Source organism: Macadamia integrifolia, chromosome 11, assembly GCF_013358625.1.
Source record: "Macadamia integrifolia cultivar HAES 741 chromosome 11, SCU_Mint_v3, whole genome shotgun sequence".
NCBI classification, from domain to species: domain Eukaryota; kingdom Viridiplantae; phylum Streptophyta; class Magnoliopsida; order Proteales; family Proteaceae; genus Macadamia; species Macadamia integrifolia.
Window position 1 is genome coordinate 26,975,653 of NC_056567.1, and position 6,757 is coordinate 26,982,409.

Here is a 6,757-nt window from a genome sequence, read left to right on the forward strand (position 1 = left end):
TGAAAACTGTTCAAGATGCCTACATATATGGTGAGATGAGAGTGGCTTCACTTACAATGGATAATACAAGCTCTCCTCCTCACGTCTATCTATAAAGAATTCCCTCTCAATCCTAATGATCCCGTAGCTATCTTTTTTTGTTCGAACCTCCGGTGCACCCACTAAAATCCTAGTTAAAAATGGACCTGAGCTATTGATTGCATAGAGACACATGAAAACATACCTTTTGGGTGGAGATCACAACCAACATGACATGGGTGGCCTCAACAATAGATAATACAAGCTCTCATCCGCAAGTCTATTTATAAAGACCCATATCAATACGATCACATAGCTTTCTTGTTTTTTGTCAAACCTCAGGTGCACCCACTAATATTTTTTAGATTATTTTGCCCTTCATCCATATTTATCCATCGACACCATATCAACCCAGAGCTAAGATCGATCAAAGTCGATTCCTCAAACCGTGCTCCTCGGTACTTAAGTCTTTAGAATTACAATCTAACTTCTCCTAGTCTCTCACGTGACTTTAAAAGTCAATTACGAGCTCTTGGCTTCTTAGTCTCCTTTTTGTCTTTATCCCTTTTGCAGGAGAAATACTCTCCATGCAAGGATAATTATTATTTTTAAAGAGAGAAAAAATTAAATTAACATTTGGATAAAGGGAGAGTGTATTATTAATTAGAAAATAAACAGAGAAAGAAAATTTTGTTATTAATTAAGAAATCCAAATAAGCATTTGTGGATGATTGCAAGATTTATTTATGAAACTATTTTGTTATAGAAGAAAATCAGAATATTAAATTAGCCAAGGTTAGCTACTCTACATATTTTGGTTTAAAAAAAGAAGAAAGTGTTGTGAGCAAACAAAGTCCCTTATTATAGTTTATATTTACATTCCAAACCCATTCAATGTATTGGAAGTTTTTTCTTGCAACCAAGAACTTCCAATAAATTCAGCAAAAGATATGACTTCATAAACAAATCTTTGCTTAAATCAGCACAATTTTGATCTGGATCCTCTTCCAATCTTTATCATAATAGTGGTATGTTTGATTTGAGACTTCATTTCCTTTCTTTTCGATAAAATAATGAGAATTTATATTTTTTCTTAAAAAATTATATGATTACTCGCATTTAAATTTTTTTTATACAAAACTACTTGCTTAGGCCACGTTTGGTAGTCATTGATTCCAAAAATGATGTTTCATATTAAAAAAATAATTTACAATTTTGGTGTCAAAAATGCTGTTTAAAAAAAAAAAAAAATGTTTGGTAAACCTGTTTCAAGAATGATTACCCTAGTGTTCACTTTTTTTGTATTTCGAACGAAACTGAAATGACGGAAGAAGGTTTCGTGGTTCCATCATTTTGAATATCTAATTTTTTTTTTTCCCTCTCCTTTTGGTTTCAAAAAAATCGAAAAACATTAAGTTGATACCAAACACTTTATTCTGTTTTTTATTTCCATAGAACGAAAAAACAAAATAAACGTCTTTCTGAATGACTACCAAACACAGCCTTAAATTGTCAGTTAACAAAATATTCAAAATTAGATTTGAATTTACAAAACTAATCATCCAAAGTGTTACTCAACAAAAATATCTAAAATTAAGTTTAAACATACAAAACTAAACCCAAACCTCTTTGGATAATCTAAATTTTTTTGTAAAGTTGTTAAAGTTGAATTTGCAACCAATTTCCAGGTTCTTTTGGATTAATTCGCATGATTGATTGATTACATCATGAATGACACACTAATAAAATTTAAATCCTACTGAAACTGCGAGCATTAAGAATGTCTTCTCTAGCTGGGCCACCAGATAACCTTTATCCAACTAAGTTTATTGTCATACTTATCAACATATTTCATGTGATCTAAATTTTATTAGAATATTGGGTTACATCCTAACCATTGACTAAAATTTAATAGCCAAATGCGATGAGCAGTCATTCACATGATTAAAACCCAGCTGTGCATTCTGCTCAAATGATCCTTGTACAAAAAGATTTGTTTTTCCTACTAATGGTGGGACCATGTTTTATTTTATTTTATTTTTGGTTAAAGGATCAAGGGATAGTCAAGTTGGCAGAGGACCTTCACCCGGAAAGCGTGTGGTTCTGAGTTCAACTCTTCATATCTATTTGAAGACACTCACACATGGTGTTTAGTGTAGGATCCGCAAGACTGCCTATGTCTTCAGCAGTATCATTTCTAATATGATCGATTCTACATGTCCAATTCTGATATTTTCAATAGTGACATACCTTCCCATGGCGGCTCATAAAATATATATATTTTATCATTACTAGTAGTGAAAAAAATTCTCTACCGCCGGTGCAGCAGAGCGGCGAGCATCCGATGGCTGGCATAGCATTGGAGTGTGTGCCAATATCATTTTGGTCGTCCGAAGCTCACCGCACCACCGTACCACCGCACCCACAGCAGAGGATCATCTCTCTACTAGTAGTTCATTTCATGGTCCCAGATCCATGCAAAAACAGATCTCTTCTCTTTTATTATTATTATTATTATTATTATTATTATTATTATTATTATTATTATTATTATTATTATTTTAAAGACTCTATTTTAGATATAGATTAGATCACTGATGACATTTTTTGAGAGTTGTTGCGTGAGGTTGGTGTGTATGATTCAACAAAGCGACCTTTGCAAATTTCATTTTCTCTTCCCCTAAATCAATGAAGTAAACACATGAAAATTACCTTAAATTTTAATGTGAGGCTGTGACAAGTTTGTTTTTGTTCCTTAGTTGATGAATTCAATAATTCAATTTGCATAATTCAAACCCTTGGGACCCACCAACTATATATGTATTTGTAGGACTTCATGATTGATTGAAGTTGGCCCCACAACTTCTAATATATTTGATTGAGATTGGAGAACATGTGGTTGTGGAGAAGTTGTGTTGGAATGGTCTACATAAAGGAGGAGGACCTTTTCATTAATGTATGCTCAATTATTGCTCTTCTTTTTTCTTCCTCTGTTTTCTCCTTACCCCGCACGTCACTCTATGAAAGATTATGCTCATGTCAATAATAAAACAGAAAAATGAAGCTTCGTGTATCTCATGTCTAGCTTTTCGTTCCTATTGCTTAGAAAGGGAAAGGGTCTTCCAGCCCCCCATGGTGGATAGCTCTAATGGTACTAACATTGAAGAGTACTAACCACTTCATGTAACTGTGTAAGTGGTCTAAAGTGTGTTTAGTGGGAGTTGAATTTAAGATGTTCGGGTTTATGGTTCGTACCAAGTTCATTGTTCACCAACTGCACTACCCCCTTAGGTTTAATAGTACTAGTAACAAATTGGATTAGGTTGATTTTGAAATTTATTTTCATTTATGCTTCTAAGTTGGAATTGGAATTGGAATTGAAATTGATTGGATCCCTTTCTTGTTTCTCACCTATTCCTGTTTCAAAATTTGAAAAGAGGTTTGGTGAACTAAACATATTTGTGTAGATGCGGACTACTTACGCTTGGACGAAGAGACCATGAACTTTTATTGGGTTGAGGGCTTCTTCCCCTTCTTCAAATTTCTTCTAGGGTTTTGGCTAATTCTAGCCAATTCTCGATTGATTTCAACAATATCAAAGTCATGGAAGCCTATCAAGGATTTTAAACTCAGAATCAAGGGTTGAACCCTAAAAATTAGTTATTATCTGAAAATTCAGTGATGCAATCCCCAAAACCCTAGAATCAGCCCCATGGAACCAAAAACCCAATGGTCTGATCCCTAGATTCGGGCCCTCATATTTGAAAACGCCAATCAAGGAGTCGATTTTACAAATATCTAAATATCTATTATTCAATCCATTATCTTTAATAGACCAATAATGTAATTAATTAATTGATTCTTGACCAAAAATGTGAAACAATGGGTATAGTCAAGAAAATGACTTTGACCTTCGAATCATTTGTCTAAAAATATAATTAGTTTCTTTCTCTTATTGTCTCATATTTTATTGATTTAGGCTGTGTTTGATAGCCAAGAGAAGAAAAAGAAAAAAAAATCTAGAAGAGAAAAGAAAAAAATTATGATTGCATGGCTATTTAGCAGAAGAAAACATCATCATTCCTAAAGTCAATTTTGAAATAAAAAGAAAAATCTTCTCTTGATTCAGGACACAATCAGAATTTATTAAAACTAAGAAAATATTATAATTTTTATACTTTTTTATTTCTTGACTACCAAACACAGCCTTAAGGATAATTCAGGCCAAATTTTCAGTTAATTACAATAAGAATTGAGGAAATCGGTCTCATACCTCATTCCGAGTTTGTAAATGTTGTTTAAAAATAGTAATGACAATAATATATATATATATATATATGTGCGTGTGTGTGTTAATAAGATTAAAATAAAAATATAATAGTGAAAATATGGGTAGATATTGACTATGCAAGTGACATGTACATATCATTCAAAAACTAGAATAATAATATGCAGAACACACTTATCTAAAAAAACCTCTCAATAGAAACAAACACAACATTACGTTTTTTTTTTATGTGTTAACCTAAAAACTTCACTGACCTATCCGTGGGTTGTCTAAATGTTTAGGACGAATTAGGGTTTGTGTGAACAGGTGCACGGGCCCAGGTTCAATTCTTCATCTGTGTATTTGTAATTTAAGTGGAGACCATAGTGGTGAGTTACTACACTAGTCTCCCCGAGGATTATTTGAGATGCACGTAAAGTAACCCGGACACCTTGGTTAACAAAAAAAAAACTGAACTTTAGCCTGGAGGACTATGATCATTATGTGGAGCACTTGCCAAAAAAGATAGTAAAGAAAAATTTGGGGTGAAATTACATTTTTTGTCAAACACTTTCAAATTCATGATTGATGGAACGACATAAAAGATAAACCATGCAATCATGGGAGCAAATTCAACGCCAGCACCGCACTATCATTCCTTAGTCAAAGCTAGAGTCATAGTTAGTAAGTTTGGGAACGGTAATAATACGGGGATAGATACGTACGGTAATTAAACGGGCCATATGAGAATAATATTTTTTCAAAAAATCGGTGCAATGAAATACACACGGCAATGATACGGTACATGTTTAATACATGCTAAATATGATTGCTATGTAAAAATCCGAGAGCAAAAATACGGGATCATTTTGGTATTAAGAATGATCTAAAATTAGTTGTTTACAACTAAATTCTGAGATCCTATGCTCTCATGAACACCTAAATCCAATTTAGTTTTCTAATTGGGGATCTTTTTTTTTTTTTTTTTTTTTTTTTTAATCTAATGCTTATTAAGTTTAACCATGTCTATCAGAGCCAACGTTGATAGGTGATGCCTCAACCACGTTCTATCATAGTAAATAATAACATTTATTTGTCAAAATAATAATAATAATAACATGTGGATAATCATTTAACACATTAAAATATCATCATTGATATTATCTTATCAAACAAGAAAATCCACAGCAACCCCTACTGATGCGGATCCGTATTGTAAAATTGGAATCAAATTGCATATAGGTCCATGTAGATATTCAATAATTCAATTATAATAACTATCGATAGATTCGTAATTAAGGAAAGATTTTAAATTGAGTGGTAAAATTATAATTAAGTAGACTTAATAGGCTAATGGATAGGAACAAGGGATTGGACACATAAAATTCTTGATTAATAGATCTAGGACAAACTTGAAATGAAGTTAAATAAATGGTATAAGGCAATAAAGGAGAGAGGGAGTGGTAATATGGAAAAAAAGGGTTGTAATTAATAAAATAAGAAAGGGAGATGCGTGTCATCCACATTTTTCTCAAAATCGAGAAACCTACGGAAATGGAGAAATGTCATTTTGACTTTTGGGGTTGAGTTTTTCTTTTTTTAATGTCTTAATAAGAATAAAATGTATTATATGCGTTTAAAACATGTATAATACGTGTATAATACAAAATTTTGGGATTGATATGCCAAAGTATGGATTTTTTATTGTAACGTTTGAATACGGCAAAAATCCATGTATTATACATGAATTTACTAACTAGACACAATCGTATACAATGGTAGGGAAATCCATATTTTTTTGGTAACTATAGGGGTTATGTATTAGAGTATAAGATGGTCTTCTACTTTTATTGTTATAAGAGGAGCGTTAATAAACCACTTTGGTTGCATCTTATGTACAAAATATTTCTAAAGGATAAAGTTCTCCAGCACCCATCTAGGGGTCATGTAAGAGCATTTAAACACCTCAATCAAGTGATGTTAAAGGAGGATTGTCATCTATTTTTAAATACATAGTCACAAATATCTTTTTTTTTTTTTCTAAACCTGAATAGTTCAAGAAGGTTCTTTTAAGTGTTCTCATCCTCATGGTTTTACGTATTGGGATTCGTTGATCTGTATGTCGCTGATGCTTATACTGTATCAATGGTATTAGGATGGATAAAGGTAAAATGGTCTTATCCCATATGGATATTTTGATGGGCAAAATTGATTGATCAAATCAGATAAAATCGATCTGTATCAATATCACATCTGTTTTAATTGCCACCAATATTGTGTCCATACATCTCTCTAAAACCCTGGTCATCTTTTTCAAGGAGGAACCATCTCCACCAATAAGTTACCAAATGGTACCCTACAAATTAGAAAGAATAAAGGGTACGTACTACACCAAGGGGATCAATTTTTTTTTTTTTTGGTGGAACACCAAGGGGACCATTTGTAACCACTTTTGTACCAAAAAAAAAAAAA